This window comes from Carcharodon carcharias, chromosome 4, assembly GCF_017639515.1.
Source record: "Carcharodon carcharias isolate sCarCar2 chromosome 4, sCarCar2.pri, whole genome shotgun sequence".
Taxonomy (NCBI): Eukaryota; Metazoa; Chordata; class Chondrichthyes; order Lamniformes; family Lamnidae; genus Carcharodon; species Carcharodon carcharias.
Genome location: NC_054470.1, coordinates 8,339,868 through 8,360,974, shown reverse-complemented (window position 1 = coordinate 8,360,974; position 21,107 = coordinate 8,339,868).

Sequence of the window (21,107 nt, the reverse complement as noted above, 5' to 3'; positions counted from 1 at the left end):
GATCTGACAGAAATGCAACACAACCTGTTACAGGTACCCTGTTTAATGCCTTGGTTAAAATTGTGAACTCGGGAATTTATTATGATGGTATAACATTTGTACATTAATCTCCATAAAGCATAAGTTCATCATAGAAGATTTTTTCACAAAACACAGCATCATCATATGCATATTTTCTATTGAATGTTTTTAAATAAGTTGCCTGTGATTTTAAAAGTGAACTTAGATCTCGTAACTTGGTTTCCAACTAAAACGTTCCTGCCTTCATCTTCCTGATATTAAAGTGGATAGTTTTGTGATGAAGACTAAGCTAGGAAACTACAAGAAAATAACTTGTGATTTGTAATCCTGAAAGAGATTTTGCCCTTATCTTGGGCTGGATAACACATTGAACCCCTTTAGTCCTATCATTCTAACTAGAAATCATTACAGTGTGTTCTGGAAACAAAAGCATTTCTGCAGAGTGGTACCATGAAACTCTCAAGAGTGCTGAATATGTATTAAAGTTTGCTTCAGTGAAGTGCGAAATGGATCATCTTTCAGAGTGCTGTTGGACAGAGACAGATTGGTCAATATTCAGAAGAAAACCTTCCTTCTATGTCAACTATTTCTGTACACCACTCACTTTTCTTTTTTAGGAGTGCATTAATGAATTAAATGCAGAAAGAATAGTTTTTGGTCTTTGTAATAATTTGAATAACTTAGGGACTACCAAACATCATGAAATATTTAAAAGTAGCTTGCTACTCTTACCATTGGACAAATCCTGATCTGGATTTTGTAGTCAGTGGCAAAGCAACTGTGCTTGTTGCTGACCTCAGAACAAATTGGCCACTGGACCCCTCTCCTGATGTCAGTTTGAATCTGTCACCGAGATAGGGGACCTTCAGCTACCTAGCAACAATGATGTCATCAAACAGGTCAAGCATCCAATCATACTGAAGTACTCTCACAGACAGTAAATCAGGAAGTAACAACTACTGAATCCCTTCATTTTTACTTGACGCTCAGCAAATATAAAATTATAGGACCAAAGAGGCTGTTAAGCAGTAATTATGAATTAAGTGCACCATTAAAAACCCAGCTTCACCTCATTCAACAAGGTGTAACTTTTACAAGGGTTTTAAAGTGAGACTAAGAGCATGAGAGTGGAAATTCTCGACAATTCATGGATTTCCAATTGATTGCCATCTGGAGAGAACTCAGCAGGGCACTCTCTGGTGAATCATGGAAGCAGAGCCAGCAAATTCTGGGTTTCTGGCCAGAATTTTTCATTGGTCGGGTGGGCTTGGCGTGATATATGGGGGTAGGCCAATTAACGACTGACTGCTACCTGTGCGGGTGGGGGGGGGGAGGTGGGGGGAAGAGGAAGAGTTGGGTCTAGCACACTTTCGCGCATGCATGCGAAAGAGCATTTCAATCTCCCTGAGGCATGGAGCTGCCTTGGGGAGATTGAAGTGATTGTTAAAAAAAATAAATAAATACAATAAAAATTTAATGAAACATGTTCAAAGAACAAAGAAAAGTACAGCACAGGAACAGGCCCTTCGGCCCTCCAAGCCTGTGCCGATCATATTGCCTGTTAAACTAAAACCCACTTCCGGGGTCCGTATTCCTCTATTCCCATCCTATTCATGTATTTGTCAAGCTGCCTCTTAAACACCACGATCGTACCTGTTTCCACCACCTCCTCTGGCAGCGAGTTCCAGACACTCACTACCCTCTGCATAAAAAACTTGCCCCACACATCTCCTCTAAAGTTTTCTCCTCTCACCTTAAATCTATGTCCCCTAGTAATTGACTCTTCCACCCTGGGAAAAAGCTTCTGACTATCTACTCTGTCCGTGCCACTCATAATTTTGTAAACTTCTATCAAGTTGCCCCTCAATCTCTTTCACTCTAGTGAGAACAATCCGAGTTTCTCCAACCTCTCCTCAAAGCTAATAACCTCCAGACCAGGCAGCATCCTGGTAAACCTCCTCTGCACCCTCTCCAATGCCTCCATATCCTTCTGATAATGTGACGACCAGAATTGCACGCAATATTCCAAGTGTGGCCTAACCAAGGTTCTATACAGCTGCAGCATGACTTCCCAGCTTTTATACTCAATACCCCTGCCAATGAAGGCAAGCATGCCATATGCCTTCCTGACTACCTGATCCACCTGCGTTGCCACTTTCAGTGACCTGTGGACCTGTACACCCAGATCCCTTTGCCCGTCAATGCACTTAAGGGTTCTGACATTTACTGCATAATTCCTACGTGTATTAGACCTTCCAAAGTGCATTACCTCGCATTTGTCCAGATTAAACTCCTTCTGCCATTTCTCCGCCTAAGTCTCCAACCGATCTATATCCCGTTGTATCCTTTGACAATTCTCTTCACCATCTGCAACTCCTCCAACCTTAATGTCAACTGCAAACTTACTAATTAGCCCAGTTACATTTTCCTCCAAATCATTTATGTATACTACAAACAGCAAAGGTTCCAGCACTGATCCCTGTGGAACTCCACTAGTCACAGCTCTCCATTCAGAAAAACACCCTTCCACTGCTACCCTCTGTCTTCTATGACCAAGCCAATTCTGTATCCATCTTGCCAGCTCACCTCTGATTCAGTGTGACTTTACCTTTTGTATCAGTCTGCCATGAGGGACCTTGTCAAAGGCCTTACTGAAATCCATGTAGATAACATCCACTGCCCTTCCATCGTCCATCATCTTTGTCACTTCCTCGAAAAACTCGATCAAGTTAGTGAGACACGACCTCCCCTTCACAAAACCATGCTGCCTCTCACTGAAATGCCTATTTGCTTCCAAATGGTAGTAAATCCTGTCACGAAGAATCTTTTCCAATAATTTCCCTACCACTGATGTAAGGCTCACCGGCCTGTAATTGCCTGGATTATCCCTGCTACCCTTCTTAAACAATGGAACAGCATTGGCCATTCTCCAGTCCTCTGGGACCTCACCCGCAGCCAGTGAGGATACAAAGATTTCTGTCAATCTTCCTTCGTGTGAATGTGTTACATGAGACATGTTTCCATTTTACAAAGAAAGTTTTTATTCAAGTTGTTCAAACTTTAGGAAAGGGATGAGGATTCCTAAAAAACGTAAAGGCTGCTTGGCCTTTTTGCCAGCTCACCAACTGTTAGGTTGGATGGGCAGCGTAAATATGAAACTAATTAGTACGTTAGTGGCCATAATAGGCCTTTCAATTATCAGCACGCGCAGCCAACTCTGGCATGCGCCTGCTGAATGAAATACCGCGAGACAGCGTGATGATGTCAGGCGTGCATCCCGATGTCATCGTGGGTCATTTTACATTCCAGCATGTCTGGCCCAGGCCCACATGCCTAATGTAAAATTTTACCCTCTGTGTTTTAACTGTGCATGTGCAGACCCAAGAAGTTGCTGCCAGTTTCAGAGCAATAATGATGGCTAACTCTGACAATTTGCTATCATTACTATTGCAAAAACCAGGCCAGTAACAAATATTGACTTTGTTGCTGCTGGTTTATGGCTGTTGCCTGTGGAATTGCTGATGCTGAGGTGACACATACCAGGAAAAGTCTTTAATGGAAATTGTAAAAAAAAAATGAAGATTGTAAGATTGTTGTGTTTTGGGACTGTGTCTTTACTTTAGGACAAAATGGAAGAATCAAGGGGGTCATTCTGCTGACTTGGTTGTTAGAGAGGGACCCCAGGTTGTTTCACTTGGGAGAAAGTGCAAGATGCTCACACAAGTCCAGGGAGGTGTGGGAGTTCATTCTCAAATTGAAGAGGCAGGTGGAAGTTAATGCAGAGGAATGTGGAGTGATTCATTTCGGTAGAAATGCACAGAGAGACAATATAAAATAAAGAGTACAATTCTAGAGTGGATGCAGGAGCAGAGGTGTATGTGTGCATGAATCACTGAAGGTGCCAGCACTGTTTAAGCGAACAGTTCATAAAGCATGTGGCATCCTGGGATTTAACAACAGGGGCATAGACTAAAAAAGTAGGAAAGTTATGTTAAACCTGTGTAAAACACTAATTTGGCCTCAACAGGAGTATTGTGTCCAGTTCTGGGCTCTGCACTCATGAAGGATATCAAGGTATTAGAAAAGATTCACGACAATGGTTCCAGAGAAGAGGAGCTTCCATTATGTAGATAGAGGAGAAGTTGGGACTGTTTTGGAGAAGTAAAAGTTGAGAGGAGCTTTGATAGGGCAATTCAAAATTATGAGGGGCCTGGACAGAGTAGATAGGGAGAAACTGTTCCCATTGGTGATAGGATCAAGGACCAAAGGTCATAGATTTTTGGTAGCTGGCAAAAGAAGCAATGACGACATGAGGAAAAACTTTTTCATTCACTGAAAAGTTAGGATCTGGAATTCAGTGCCAAAGAGTGTGGTGGAGGAAGGGTCAACTGAGGCTTTCAAAAGAGAACTAGATCAATATCTGAAAGTAAAAACTTGCAGGGCTATGGGGAAAAGATAGAAGAGTTGCACTAGGTGAATGTTTCTTCAGAGAGCCAGCACAGACATAACAGGTTGCTGTGCTGTAGCCATTCTATTATTCAAAGCTTCTAAGAGACCAAGTTTTTTTATTTATTCTTTGATGAGATGTGGGCGTCACTGGCATGGCCATCCCTAATTACCCTTGGATTGTTAGGTCATTTCAGAGGGCAGTTTAGAGTCAACCACATTGCTGTGGGTCTGGAGTCACATGTAGGCCAGACCAGGTCAGGGCGGCAGATTTCCTTCCCTAAAGGATATTAGTGAACCAGATGTTTTTTTTTAACAAAATTGATGACAGTTTCATGGTCACTATTACTGAGACGAGCTTTCTATTCCTGTTTTCTCAGCTCATGAGGGTTTAAGCAAAGCTAGAAAATTCACCTAGCTTTGGCTAGATAGAGGAATCACCATGAAAGTCAGCTCAGGGAGTAGAGGTGAGTTGGCTAGAAAAGGAAAGAGGAGCAGAGAATAGCTTTGGACTGGTTCCTGAAAAGTCCACTCAAGGGACAGAGTAAAGTGTAACTGTGGAAGGAGATTTTTGGTCCTTTTCAATGTTAAATGGGAGATCTTTTCTGTATGTAGACCATAAGCTGCCAACTGAAATAGCATTTAAACAATGTTGCTTTTAGTTTTTGTGCTACAGTAAAAGTTTTAGGCCAGGATTTTATGGCCCCACCGCAGTGTGTCCACCACCTCCGCCGCTACCCCCCACCGCTCCCCCCGCCCCCTGCCGACAGATGCAGCAAGCCATTTAAATCTCCATTCAGTTCAGCAGGAGCATAATATCCCACTGGGTGGGTGGGGCTGTAAAATCCTGGCCTTAAAATTTGAAATTTTTTGAGTCATGCAACACACAAACTTAGTGCTGCCTTATCATTTGAATAATTGTAGCATTCAGCCATGCGTAACCTGTGCTGACTGACTGAATGATCAGCAGGTGACCCAGCAGCATACAGTTGATTCAGCTAGCCTGCATCTCCTAAAGGCAGCTCTGCATCTCTTAAACATTCAACGAAGAGTGCAGGAGGGCCTATGCAGGAGCAGTGCCAGGCATACCTAAAAATGAGGTTTCAACCTGGTGAAGCTACAACACAGGACTACTTGCGTGCCAAAGAGTGAAAGCAGCATATGCAATAAACAGAGCCAAGTGATCCCATAACCAACAGATCAGGTTTAAGTTCTTCAGTCCCTGCCACATCCAGTCGTGTATGATGATGAACAATTAAACAAGTAACAGGAGCAGGAGGGTCCATAAGTATCCCCATTCTCAGTGATGGAGGAGCCCAGCACATCCGTGCAAAAGACAAGGTTGAAGCATTTGCAACAACCTTCAGCCAGAAGTGCCGAGTGGATGATCGATCTCGGCTTCCTCCTGAGGTCCCCAGCATCACAGATGCCAGTCTTCAGCCAATTCGATTCACACCACGTGATATCAAGAAATGGCTGAAGACAACTAGGGATGGACAATAAATGCTGGCCCAGCCAGCGAAGTCCACATCCCATAAATGAATAAAATAAAACCCATGGATCTTTTTCTTAAACTTAATTTCGTGTTACCACAACGTAATTTATAAGCCAGGAAACATTTTGGGAATGCAGCCATGTATGACAAACATAAACAAAATTTAAGTGTTTCTGTTCTGCATAATTGCTAGTTGATCTAACATTTATACCATCACACTTCCAATCTCACACTTCTGTTATCATACATTAAAGTGACCCAAATGTTCATCAGCGACAATCTCAGGGGGATGAGCTGCAAAACATGCACAGAGTATGAATTCCTTCTTGCAATACTTCTTCATTCAACACAAGTGACATAACATATTTGCAATAACACTTCATTAATCACACACTGGAGAGTACTGCCAGAAAAACATCGTGCCAGCAAATGTGAGAAGGCTTGGTACAATGTGGGAGATTTTGACTATCCACTTTTTTTTTAATTCATTCACGGGATGTGGATTTTGTGGCTGGGCCAGCATTTATTGTCCATCACTTGTTGCCCTTAAGAAGGTGGAGATGAGCAGCCTCCTTGAGCTGCTGCAGTCCATGTGGTGTAGGTACACCCACAGTGCTGTTAGGAAGGGAGTTCCAGGATTTTGACCCAGTGACAGTGAAGGAACGGCGATATATTTCCAAGTCAAGATGGTGAGTGGCTTGGAGGGGAACTTCCAGGTGGTGGTGTTCCCATCTATCTGCTGCCCTTGTCCTTCTAGATGGTAGTGGTTGTGATTTTGGAAGGTGCTGACCAAGGAGCCAAGGTGAATTCCTGAAATGCATCTTGTAGATGGTACACACTGCTGCTACTGTGCATCAGTATTGGAGGGAGTGAATGTTTGTGGATGTGGTGCCAATCAAGCAGGCTGCTTTGTCCTGGACAGTGTCAAGCTTCCCGACTGCTGTAGGAGCTGCACTCATCCAGGCAAGTGGGGAGTATTCCATCACACTTCTGACTTATGCCTTGTAGATGGTGGACAGACTTTGGGGAGCGAGGAGGTATAATGCTCGTCGCAGGATTCCTAGCTTCTGACCTGCTCTTGTAGCCACAGTATTTAAATGGCTAGTCCATTTCAGTTTCTGGTCAATGGTAACCCCCAGGATGTTGATAGATGGGGCTTCAGTGATGGTAATGCCATTGAACACCAAGGGGTGATGGTTGGATTGTCTCTTGCTGGAGATGGCCATTTCCTGGCACTTGTCCGGTGCAAATGTTACTTGCCACTTGTCAGCCCAAGCCTGGATATTGTCCAGGTCTTGTTGCATTTGGGCATGGACTGCTTCAGTATCTGAGGAGTCACGAATAGTGCTGAACATTGTGCAATCATCAGCAAACATCCCCACTTCTGACATTATGATGGAAGGAAGGTCATTGATGAAGCAGCTGAAGATGGTTGGGCCGAGGAAACTACCCTGAGGAACTCCTGCAGTGATGTCCTGGAGCTGAGATGACTGACCTCCAACAACCACAACCAGCTTCCTTTGTGCTAGGTATGACTCCAACCAGCGGAGAGTTTTCCCCCTGATTCCCATTAACTCCAGTTTTTCTAGGGCTCCTTGATGCTACACTTGGTCAAATGCTGCCTTGATGTCAATGGCAATCACTCTCACCTCACCTCGGGAGTTCAGCTTCTTTTCCATGTTTGAACCAGGGCTGTAAGTTTAAATTTATTAAACTGTGTATAAGATGCCTTTTGAATTTGCATTGGATGTATTGCACTATTAAATCCGTTTTTTAAAATGTTAAAGCCCTTTGAAGCTGTGCATGCTTCATTAGTTAGGATGGCATTGAAAATGGAAAGGTCCTTGATGCTGATGCTTCATGAGTTTTGGTACTTCAGCAAAGTCTGACACTGAAGACATTGAAAACAGCTTTTGTTTACTGGTGACAGAGTTGTTTCCTGTCCACATTCCCCAGCTCTGTTTTCTTGTTTATCTTCACACTAATTTGGATGATTTGTTCTTGTCAAGGATGAGCAGCCATGCAGTGCCTAAGGTCTTCATACAACTTGTTCCATAGAAACTATTTGTAAAAGCAACAAAGCACAGTGACCTAAGCTGGTCTCAATAACACACATTAACACAGCTGCTGTGCCCAGGCTGCATCATTCTTTGCCATCTGGTGAATCTAACTGTGACTCTGACACTGCAGACTGGCATTATTAAATATAAAGATTGTACCACAGGAATCCAATTTTAATTCAACAGAGTTGATTGTTATATGGCACCAAAATAAAGAGAATGTTGTACCTACCACAAACTATCACCTACTGCAAAATTGTCACGTGTTGGGATGGTGTTAGATACAATCTCTTAAAAAAGTCTTTCTAGTCTTCAGTAGGTTAACCACAAGTCTTCATTAATTACTTCTAACTATGTACACTGTAAAATGTGCTGGCAAGGAGCTATTTCCATGCCTGGCTCTTAACAGTCTCTGCTCAATACCACACGAGAACTAGGTCATGTGTCTTCTTACATCACTGCGTGGATGGTACTGTACTCATTCCCACATTAAAACCATATGTGCCAGACCTTTGTTCTACACTTTCCCCCCACCCCAAGTCTTTATCCAATGTATATGAATTTACTTCATGTCTTAAAATATTATGAGTTTCATGCATTTACACTGTTGTTATCACATTATTGCTATTACTGCATCATCACTAGTACAATATTATCAGTACCTCATCTCCCCCCCTTCAAGTCCTTTAATGTACAAGTTCTGGAGGCTCTAATCTGCCTGTAACCACAACCAAATCTGATTTGCCATTCTGTTGGAGGAGTGGTAGTCTTTGTTGGTTCTGGTCCTTGCTGTTGCCTTGAAGATCATATTGGCATTTGGGTATCTTTCTTTGATAGTTCTAAATTGTGTGATCGGAGCGGCCAGTCTTGGGAGAGGGCGGAGACTCTTCCTGTTCCATTGGAACATGCCCTTTGCCTTGCCAATCTGCTAGTACCTGGGTTGGCCCTCGTTCCATCTGAGGACCATTCCTGGTTTCCTGAGGTCCAGGATCCAGACCTCATCACCCTGCTGCAGCTGTGGCAATCGTCTGATGTAGTGCCTTCTGTTGTAGACAAAAGTTTGCTACTATCTGTATGCCTGCTTTTCTGTTCTGATCTCCTGGTAATCCTTGGTTACCATCCCTGGCATGAGTCTTTTTGGCAGCATTGGAAGTGGTGTGCAAAATTTCCTGCCCATCAGGAGCTTGAATACGGACAGGCCACATTGTAAGGGGGTTGACCTCTAAGTGACCAGTGCAATGGGAAAGTTCTCATTCTTCTTCGGAAAGGCTTTCACCATGCAGACCCCTCATTCCACTTCTCCATTTGATTGCGGGTATCTTGGGGAGCTGGTGCTGTGGCAGACGCCAGCTGTAGATGCAAAGTGTGCAATGTATTCATTGGAGAATTATGGGCTATGATTGGACATGATCTCATCCAAGATGTTATGGCTTGCAACCATCTCTTTTAGCACTTTGGTGACTGTCACGGTGGTAGTTCTATAAAGTTGTTTTACCTCCACCCACCTGGAGAAGTCATCCGTCACTGTCGGGAAGGATTTGCTATTGAACACAAACAGGTCTACACCCAGCCTCTCCCAAGGTCTGTTTGGGGAATGAGGGACCTTTGGTCCTGCCAGTGCAATGCACAAACTTGGCAATTCGCCATGTCTCTTATATTGCCTTGGAGATGCAACCATAGCTGCAGATGTATGCGCTCTTCATTGTGGAGTTGCTCCTGGGCGGATCTGTTGTGGTTGTGGTTACAGGCAAATGTCTGGTAGTTGCTTGGGAGTAGATCTCCAGTTCTGCAATGAAGTTGATATCCTGTTTTGTCAAGAGGCCCACACTGTGACCCTTGAAAGTGTGTCTGCCATCATCTGCAATTGGCCCTCGAGTAAAGAAATGTGTTCACTTGCTCTTACTCTGCCTTTTTGTTGAAACCTGAAGTGATGCTGTATCTTAAAAATTGTTTCCTCCAAAGACCCCAATTTTATGACTCAACGGTGCCTTGGCTTAGTCCAAATTGGGTTGGAAGTGTTGAATTGTGATGCACGTTAAAGATTTTTAAAGTCTGGGTACAGCTTTAAGAGCTTAAAGGCTTTCAAGATGGTGTGGCCATTCACAGCAATACAAAGGATTTCCCACACTTGCTGGTTTTGGCAGGCTCTGCAAAATGGTGGTGGTGCACTTCTTGAAGGAAAAGTTTTAATTGGCGGCCGGAGTCGGCTGTCTGCCAAGTTCTTTTGTTCAGTGGTTTGTTTTTCACGAAATGAGGCATCCAAATTTAAAAGTAAATCTGTAGTTTTCCAAGTAGGATAGTTGTGACGTTCCCGAGAGATTTATTTTTTTTTTCTTTTACCAGCTCAGACACAATGTTTTGAGGCTCCGAGTCGGGGATTCGGTTTTTAGGACAGGTTTTGATCAAGGGATGCTTCTGACTATTGATTAGTGAAAGGGTTCTAAGGGATGGCTGCAGCCTGGAACTTCAAAAGATTTAACCAACCCTTGCAGGCTCTGTGGGCTCTGCGTTCTGAAGCTAAACTTTGAAGGGGGATTCAACGGTGTCTTCTGCTACAGTAAAAATCTCAACCTTCAGCTTCCCAGCTCTTATATCTGGAGTGATTTCTGACCAATTTTCTCAGTGTCTTCAACTGTTGTTGGGAGCTTCTCTCAGGTCAGAGTTTCCATTGAAGTTTTTATCTTTTCCTTAGTCTTTCAGTACAGGTCATGTGCCTTCTTACATCACAGTGTGGGCCTGCTGTACTCGGTCCCACATTAACCCTGTATGTGCCAGACCCTTATACTACAACAGTTTTAGTACTAAGCAATACTGTCATCGGAGTCTCCATGAAAAAAAGATGTCATTTTAAAATTTGAGGCCATGTTTTTACAAAGTGTTTAGACTGGAACATTTATCAACAAATTTACACTGCATATCATTGTTATGACACAGCAGTTGATAATTAAAATCCCAGAGGGAAACTTTAAACAACCGTCACCACCTATATTTTCAAGTGGTATGTTTGGAGTTGCAGCTCTAAATTCAGGAATAAGATCACCAGTTCTTGAGAGGTTTTTATATCAAACTACATGAGACATTTATTAATTTGCACAAGTTAAACATATACACATGGTTACAAATTACTACTGTCATAACTTCTAACAAATTCCCAAACTAATCACCACTAAGGCAACAGCAACCCACAGACTTTAAGCAGATACCAGGCAAAGCATTTTCACATACAAATTCAAAATGAGGTTCCTTTCACTTTGGTTCCTTGGCAGACAACTGTAGGCTTACAGTGGCTTTGATGTTACATGCCTCTTCCCTGCACACACAAAACTACCCTTCTGTTATACCCAGCACTCCCCTTTGAAGGCAAATTCTCATTGTATTATCAGTCCCTTTGAACTCTGCTGCTTCTAACAATAAAACCCCTTTCATAGTACCAATTTTATTGGTAATATAAACACTGTTTGGTTTCTCCTAGCTAGGTGCAAGATTTCACCCCCAGTCTTTGAATGTTCCATTCAACAAAGTATAAATGTCCTCTACCTCTGTGTTTACATCTCAAAACTACTATACATCAAAGCACCCAGACTAACTGGCTTTAACACAATTAAAACACAAACAGACACACCCACAGACTAAATCTTTATTTAAAAAAAGTTCCAATAACATTATATATATTAATAAATTAATGGCAATCATTTTAATATATATATATTTTTAAGATTTGTTAATATTTTATGCCATACCTCCTGGCTGTGGCTATAACCTTTGTCATGTTTTTAATCGCTGGACTTCCAGCATCTGCCCCACTTTTCTGGAGAGAATACGCAGTGTGGAGGAGGGAAATTCGAGCAGATGGTTCTAAGTTGTGCACTATAATGTGGATGGGTGGAGGGGGAAGTGTATCTCTTAAGATGAATATTCACAAGCAAGGTTTTTTGTCTTGTTAGGCTGGATTTTTTCTAGCTAGACTGGATGTTTTAAAATAACTTTTTTGTACACACACCCCAAAATTATAGAGATCTCCATAATCAACATGTTTTCTTATCTAACTAAAACCCTTCAAAATTGCAAACCAGTGTCAAATATTAATATTACAATGGCACTCACCATTCTTGTTGCAACTGTAGGACTAACCAACAGCTACAAATGCAGGCAAACCTTGTGTAAGGGAAAAGGCAGCATGCATATCTTGCTTACAAAACTCCAAACACAGTGTCCAACATTAGATGTGATTCCACAATTGGACAACATTTGCTAAATAATCTTCAATGTGCTAAAAATTACGCTGACAACCAATTTAAGCTGGTCAGTTGGGCTCACAATGTGGCACATTTGTGTGTACTGGAAGCTACACATATTAATACACAGGGCCCTGTTCTTTGCAGACAGAAGGAACATGTACACACATTGCACCTGTTTTAGCTAAACAAAATAAGTGACAGCCATTCGCTGGCTCATTCCTCAGAGTAATGCCTTGACCAATCAGGATCAAGTTGCTTGGTTTAAATTTCAAACAATGCTTAGAAATTAACTGGCAGTCACCATCAGTGGTGCATTCTCCATGTCAACACCACTTGCCAACCAAGCAGCACTCTCTTCACGTAAAACATAAATTGTTGTTTTCCCCCTTACATTACTATTCTTGCAAGTGTCCTGATGAATACAAGGCAAAAAGCTTAGATATGTCTCTTTTTCAGCAGGACTCATAATACCTTGACTGCTCTGGTCAGTGGTATTTAAAATGGGTTGAAGGGGGTGAAATTGTAAAGGAGACAGAGCATGTTCTGTTGCACATGTAGGGGGAGATGTTCCAATCTGAAAGATCAGAAAACTTGCCTCAGATTCTACCAGTAGAACCTGTAATGCTTTATTGTCAAGTCCAATTTTCATGTAGCTCTTTCAGACAGCTGTAATGTGGTCTCAACATGGGATGTGGGCTTCGTAGGCTGGGCCAGCAATTATTGCCCATCCCTAATTGCCCTTGAGAAGTTGTTGGTGAGCTGCCTCCTTGAACCACTGCAATCCATGTGGTGTAGGTACACCCACAGAGCTGTTAGGAAGGGAGTTCCAGGATTTTGACCCAGCGACAGTGAAAGAACGGCGATATATTTCAAAGTCAGGATGGTGAGTGTGTTCCAGGTGCTGTGTTCCCATCTATCTGCTGCCCTTGTCCTTCTAGATGATAGGGATCATAATTTTGGAAGGGGCTGTCGAAAGAGCCTGCAGTGCATCTTGTAGATGGTAAACGTTGCTACTACTGTGTGACAGTAGTGGAGGGGATGAATGTTTGTGGATGTGGTGCCAATCAAGTAGGCTGCTTTGTCCTGGACGGTGTCAAGTTTCTTGAGTGTTGTGGGAGCTGCACTCATCCAGGCAAGTGGAGAGTATTCCATCATAGTCCTGACTTTTGCCTTGTTGATGGTGGATAGGCTTTGGGAGTCAGGAAGGGAGTTACTTGTCGCACAATTCGTAGCCTCTGACCTGCTCTTGTGGTCACAATATTTATATGGCTAGCCCAGTTTAGTTTTTGGTCAAAGGTAACCCCCAGGATGTTGATAGTGGGGGATTCAGTGATAGTATTGCCATTGAACATCAAGGGGCAATGGTTGGATTCTCTCTTGATGGGGATGGTCATTACCTGACACTTGTGTGGAGTGGATGTTACTTGCCAGTTGTCAGCCCAAGCCTGGATATTGTCCAGGTTTTGTTTCATTTGGACATGGATTGCTTCAGTATCTCAGGAGTCATGAATGGTGCTAAACATCATGCAATCATCAGCAAACATCCCCACTTTTGACCCTATAATTGAAGGAAGGTAATTGATGAAGCAGCTGAAGATGGTTGGGCTGAAGACACCACCCTGAGGAACTCCTGCAGTGATGTCCTGGAGCTGAGATGACTGACCTCCAACAACCACAACCATCTTCCTTTGTGCTAGGTATGACTCCAATGAGTGAGATTTTTCCCCCTGATTCCCATTGACTCCAGTTTTGCTAGGGGTCCTTGATGCCTCACTCTATCAAAATCAAGGGCAGTCACTCTCACCTCATTTCGGGAGTTCATCTCTTTTGGCCATGTTTGAACCAAAGGTCAGGAGCTGAGTTGTCCTGATGGAACCCAAACTGGGCATCAGTGAGCAGGTTATTGCTAAGCAAGTGCCGCTTGATAGCACTGTTGATGACCCCTTCCATCACTTTACTGACAATGGAGGTAGACTGATGGGGCAGCAACTGGCTGAGTTGGATTTGTCCTACTCTTTTTTGTACAGGACATACCTGGGCAATATTCCACATAGCCGGGTAGATGGCAGTGTTGTAGCTGTACTGGAACAGCTTGGCTAGGGGTGCGGCAAGTTTCAGAGCACAAGACTTCAGTACTATTGCTGGGATATTGTCAGGGCCCATAACCTTTGCAGTATCCAGTACCTTCAGCCATTTCTTGTTATTACGTGAAGTGAATTGAATTGGCTAAAGGCATCAATTATGCTGGGGACCTCCGGAGGAGGCTGAGATGGATCATCCACTTGGCATTTCTGCCTGAAAATTGTAACAAATGCTTCAGCTTTATCTTTTTTGCTGATGTGCTGTGCTCCCCTATCATTGACGATGGGGTATTTGTGGAGCCTTCTCCTCCAGTGAATTGTTTAACTGTCCACCACCATTCACGACTGGATGTGGCAGGACTGCAGAGCTTAGATCTGATTTGTTGGTTATGGGATCACTTAGCTCTGTCTATCACTTGCTGCTCATGCTGTTTGGCACACAAGTAGTCCTACGTTGTTGCTTCACTAGGGTGACATCTCATTTTGAGGTATGCCTGGTGCTGCTCCTGGCATGCCCTCCTGCACTTATCATTGAAACAGGGGTGACCCCCTGGCTTGATGTTAATGGTAGAGCAGGGGAATATGCCAGGCCATGAAGTTACAGATTGTGTTCGAGTACAATTCTGCTGTTGCTGATGGCCCACAGTGCCTCATGGATGCCCAGACTTGCGTTGCCAAATCTGTTTGAAATTTATCCCATTGAGCAAAGTGGTAGTGCCACACAACACGATGGAGGGAATCCGCAATGTGAAGGCGGAACTTCGTCTCCACAACGACTGTGTGGTGGTCACTCCTACTGATACTGTCATGGACAGATGCATCTGTGGCAGGCAGGTTGGTGAGAATGAGGTCAAGTATGTTTTTCCCTCTTATTGGTTCCCTCAGACCCATTCTAGCAGCTATGTCATTTAGGAGTCGGCCAGCTCAGTCAGTAGTGGTGCTACCGAACCATCCTTGGTGGTGGACACTGATGTCCCCCACCCAGAGTACATTCTGCACCCTTGCCACCCTCAGTGCTTCCTACAAGTGTTATTTAGCACGGAGGAGCACTGATTCATCAGTTGAGGGAGGGCGGTATGTGGTAATCAGCAGGAGGTTTCTTTGCCCATGGTTGACCTGATTCAATGAGACTTCATGGGGTCCGGAGTCAATGTTGAGGACTCCCAGGGCAAATCCTTCCCGACTGTATACCACTGTGCCACCACCTCTGCTGGGCCTGTCCTGCCGGTGGGACAGGACATACCCAGGGATGGTGATGGTGGTGTCTGGGACATTATCTGCCAGGTATGATTCTGTGAAGATGATTATGTCAGGCTGTTGCTGACATGAGGTAGCTGATGTGAGACAGCTGTCCCAGATGTTAGTAAGGAGGACTTTGCAGGGTTGACAGGGCTGTGATTGCCATTGTCATTTCCAATGCCTAGGTCAATGCCGGGTGGTCTGTCCAATTTCATTCCTTTTTTGTGACTTTGTAACAGTTTGTACCAACTGAGTGGCTTGCTAGGTCATTTCAGAGGGCATTTTAAGAGTCAAGCACACTGCTGTGGGTCTGGAGTCACGAGTCATGTGTAGGCCAGACCAGGTAAGGACAGCAGATTTCCTTCCTTGAAGGATGAACCAGATGGGTTTTTACAACAATCGACAATGGTTTTGTGATCATTGTCAGACTTTTAATTCCAGATTTTTATTGAATTCCATCTCCACCATTCCACCGTGGCTGGATTTGAACCCAAGTCCCCAGAGCATTACTCTGGGTCTCTGGACTACTAGTCCAAAGACAATACCACTACGCCATCACCTATTTAAATTTAGATTTAAATCTCTCTTGTCCATCCTTCAAGATGAAATTGACCATGTTCATCATCTGAGATGTTTGACAGTGTTCTGGTGGGTACAGATGTGACTGCAGATGGAAGGTTCTGCTGCAGATAAAACATGATACCACAGACAATTGAGTTTTGGATGAGTTGCTGGCTTGGGATTTCCTCTCCTTGTGTTTTCTCTCTGCCTCTGATATGTGGTAGCTTTTAAAGAATGCTGCACTGTTTTTTATTTGGTTTTGCCAATGGATTTAATTGAAGCCTAGCTCAACTTTATGTCTGCTTCATATATAATAATTTGGTTAAGTGGTAAGCTTAAGCTCTCAAAATATTCAATTTTTGATACCGTGATGAGGAGAGTCATAGTTTTATGTTGAAGAGCGCAATACATGGGCCAAAAGGCCTCATCTCCTGTCCCTTTAAAGCAAGTTCATCATCAATACAGCTCCAGTCATGTGTGTGATGGAATACACACACCACTTGCCTGGATGTCTGCAACAACACTCAAGAAGCTTGTCTCAATTCAGGACAGAATCATTTGTTTGATCAGGGTCCCTGCCACCTTACTCAATTTCCACATTTCCCACTATGCACTACGGCCGCAGAATGTACAGTCTATAGAATGCACTGCAGAAGCTCACTTTCCAACCCTATGTCTGCCACTAAGGAGGACAAGGGCAACACGATAGTGGAAACACCATCAACTATCGCTCCATGTTACAGCCCATCCTACCTTGTTGATATACCACCTTTCCTTTATTATCACTGGTGAAAGTTTTGCAGTTCCCTATCATAGAACACCATCACACCAAGAGCTCCAGCAGTTCAAGGAGAAGGCCGACAATCACTGCCTCAGGGAAGCTTAGGATGGATAATGAATACAGCCTTGCCAGTTTTGTCTAAACCCACAAATAAGCAAGAAAAGCACAACTCTGATAAGGTATTGCATGCTACAGATCAGTGGTCTATTTTTTTTCAAATAATTAATGCATGAGCAAATGAGCGAATGAGTAGATGGAGAATAAGTAAAAAAAACAAAAATGAGCCCAGAATTTCCCAGGCCCTTCCTCATAAAGAATAAAGTTTAAAGTTTAGTTGACCCCTGCGCTTGGCTGGACTTCCTGACACAAGTAACATCCAACCTTCCACTGTAAGCAGGTAGATAAAGTAAATACCTTGGAATCAGGATTACAATCGAGTGTTTTTGTCACCCAGTAATTGTGTGCTCTTACTACAGTTCTCTCTCTCTTTATTCAATTGAATAGCTTTCAGGAAAACAGCAGCACATTAAACCATTCTCCCTTGCCTGCCTGTTTGCATTACATCATGTACTGGGTGCTCCAACAATTTATTTAAATGACCAACAGGGCCTTGACAGAGATCGCAGAGGAGATGAGCAGCCTTGGGGTCCACCCAAGATCCTTGGTCCAGTGCTGCAAACGAATGAATGGCTTTCTCCGATCAAGCAGGATAAGCGGCAATGTGACACTGCATCAAAGTGTCCCTCATGAGGGTATCAAGCCATAGAACCTTGCAAATGGGGACAGAGGCCATGCTGGTAAATGTGTGTTCTTCATCAGTAACACATGGCAAAGGATTGAGGCCAGACCGTGTGACAATTATGTATGATAAGGCGATTGGGTACCAGTTAGAATGTGTAGCCAGTATGTGGCATAAGGATGCATGGGGACAAGGGAGTTGGGCAGCTCTTGAAATGTCACTAAGCCACCACTTAGACATGCAGGATAAGGAGGCATTCGATGCCAGGGAGGGGGCCAAGGCTGGAGGGAGAGTGGTCAAGCTGAGTGTGATTGTGCCTTTGGAGTAGGAGGACTTGGAGATATCTGGAGAACGGGGAGGAAGCTCTGTCACAGATGGAGAGGCTTGTCTAGACAGCCTGCAGAATAAGAATCCCTTCAAACTGGTGCTGAGACATAGGCACATTAGTCAGACACGTGAAACTGTGGCTTCCTGATTGACTGAGCTGCTCCTGGATGCCTTTCTTGTTGTGCGCCGCTGCAGGTGATCACCACAGGCTGCGAAGGCCAAATTTAATAGCGCTAACCGACGATTCCAACTCCAGTGAAGATGGAGAGCACCCAGAGGATGCACTGTCATCTGCCTCTCCCTCATCCTCCACCTGCACAGTTACATTCACAAGGCTTTCCGAGGGTTTAAATTAGGGGCACGTGCTGGCCATCACTTCACAGACACACCCCAGTAGCTGAGGGAGGTTGGGTCAGTCGAGATCCCTGACAGTGGAAGGACTGTTGGGGATCAGGCCCATGCTGAGCCTCAGGCTGATGACAAGCCTATTGTTTCGACCATATTAAACCCGCTGGAAATGCAGAGACAGACAGGAAAACATCAGGTGGACGTGCCAGGGACTATACAGAATCTTGTGCAGATGGTGGAGGGGTCCATCCACGCCCTGACTTCTGCCATGGCTCTGGAATGTGAGCGCTTGTCTTCCTCTGTGACAGGAGGGTCAGGTCCTTCCTCAACTGTCATGGAGGGCCAGGTTTTTCATATGACCCAAATGCTTGAGGGCCTGCATTCCATCACTCTGACCATGTGCTCAGTACAGCATTGGTTAGGTGTGAGGGGAATGAGGCACTGGATCTCCCTCCAGGTGCCCCTTCTCCTCAGGGATATGGGGAGGTGCCATTGTGTACCAAGATGAAGGAGGAGTGCCAGTCAGCTGCCCTCTCAGAGCACTCCCAGGGTGAGCGGCCACTTATCACCCCCTCTGCCGGTGACCCCAGGGCCTCCAGTAGATGAGGCTGAGGCCACTTCACTAAGTGAACTGTGTGAAGAAGGCAGGCAAAGATATGAGCATCTTTGTATATGGTCTTCATTCCTGGAGCAGCTGCAGCTACCCAGTCAGAAGGCATGACCCTTCCATGGGCCGAACTCAGAACTCCACCCATCTCACAGTGGCCTCTTTCCTCAAGAATCTGATCTCCATCAAGATAACAGTTTCTTAGCAACCATGTCAATGGACACTAATACTGTGACCCTGCAGCTGGAGGCCATCCACCTCCACCCTCCTCCTGTAACAATCGAGGTTCCTCCCATCTCCCTTGACCCCCCCCACAACATCACCCGATTCCTTCCCCAATCATCATGGAGCATCCAACCATCACCCTTGACCTAGACCCACTGACTCTCCACTCTCACCTTTGGTCTTCCTGCCATTATCTTGGAGCGTCCCCCCCACCGCCTTTGGTATCCCTCAGCCCTCCCTCAGAAACCATTGACCTGCACCCCCTGCAGCTGGACCTGCCCTACTTCAAACTCAAGGTCCCTTCCCTGACTGTTGATCTACCATATGTGGTACAGTTGCTTCCCCTGGGTACAAAGGATGAGACTGCTGCAATGATGGACCATGTCCTATAGGCTGGAGCCTGGCTCCTTTCGGACACCTGCTCTCCCTTTTCCCACAAACATGCCAGTGTCTTGCTTTACTGCTGTTTGAGATCTGGCCGACCAGCACCACTCTCTTGCCTGCCCAACCATTGTGCCATACAAAGACCCGACCATCAGCACCACCCTCGTGCCTGCCCAACCATTGTGCCATACAAAGACCCGACCACCAGCACCACCCTCCTGCCTGCCTAACCGTTGTGCCATACAAAGACTTGACCATCAGCACCACCCTCGTGCCTGCCCAACCATTGTGCCATACAAAGACCTGACCACCAGCACCACCCTCTTGCCAGCTCAACTGCCACCTGTTTGAGGACCCAACAGCTGTTGGCCAATCGGAGGCTAGCGAGTTTATTGAACGGCGGTGCCACTGGGGAGGCGGTAACACTCCACTGAGAACTTGGATCATTGCTGGATCCAAAGCCAAAGGTTGGGAATTGTGAAAGGGGGGATGTCAGGTTGGGAGTTGCAGGGGAGGGTGGTCGGCAGCAAAGGCAGAGGTGGCTTTGGGAAGCGCGCCACAGCTCCCTCCCCCTTCACAATGCTGGGTCCGTCAATCAAACACCGAGTATCTTTGAATGAGGGACCCCACCACCCCCTCCCCCACCCCCCCCCCCCACCCCCCACCCCACCCCCACCTCCCCACCATCCCAGAGCCCACAAACAACCCCACACGGATTTGCTTGTCGTGTTCCCCACATGGCAAGTACTTCACCTGCCTCTGGGCGCATTAATTGGCCACTTTAGAGCTTCAATTGGCAGCAGAGCAGGGAGGCCATCCACGGGCCTTCTCGCAATGGGCTTAATCAGGCTGGAGGCGGGAAGCTGGTTAGATCCCCCTCCCTTGCCACTCTCCCGCCCCATCAAATGTTGCCCTGTCACCAAGCTTGCCAGGGGAGGGCACAAGATTTTGCCCATAGAGTGCTTTCATTCCTTTTTTGTAGCTGTAGAGAGCCACAGCTAATCATAAAACAGGCAGAGGTGAAAAGAATATTTATTTGGCCCGGTTCTCTACTTCATCCAGAACCTGTTTCCAGATCCCAAACAGATAATATTCCATATTTTTGCCATTATGCCTAAGCCCATAGTTTTCCAATTCCCTGCTAAGTTAGGAATTGATCCAAATTGTCAGAATCCTGTCTATTAAATGCAAACCATATTTTTTTGGAAATTGGGATCATAAAGTCCTGAATGAAAAACAGAAAGCAATGTAAAGGATCCCAGATCACCTTGTAGTCAGTCATTTTGTTAAATGTAGTAATACAGCATGTCCACTGAATTAATTTACTGTGCTGTAATGTAGAGGGGATAAACACTTTGATCTCTCAAGGCTAGATGTCCATCACAGGGGTGTTTATTTTAAAGGAGGGGTTAAGTTTATATGCGGCACTTTTAAGTCACAAGTGTAATTATTGTCTGCGGTATATTAAATCACAAACCAGCAGGAACGGATGAGTCATTTTCCCTGTCGGCTTTAATAATGGATTGTCAGTCCCACCATTAACACTAAAGTTTTC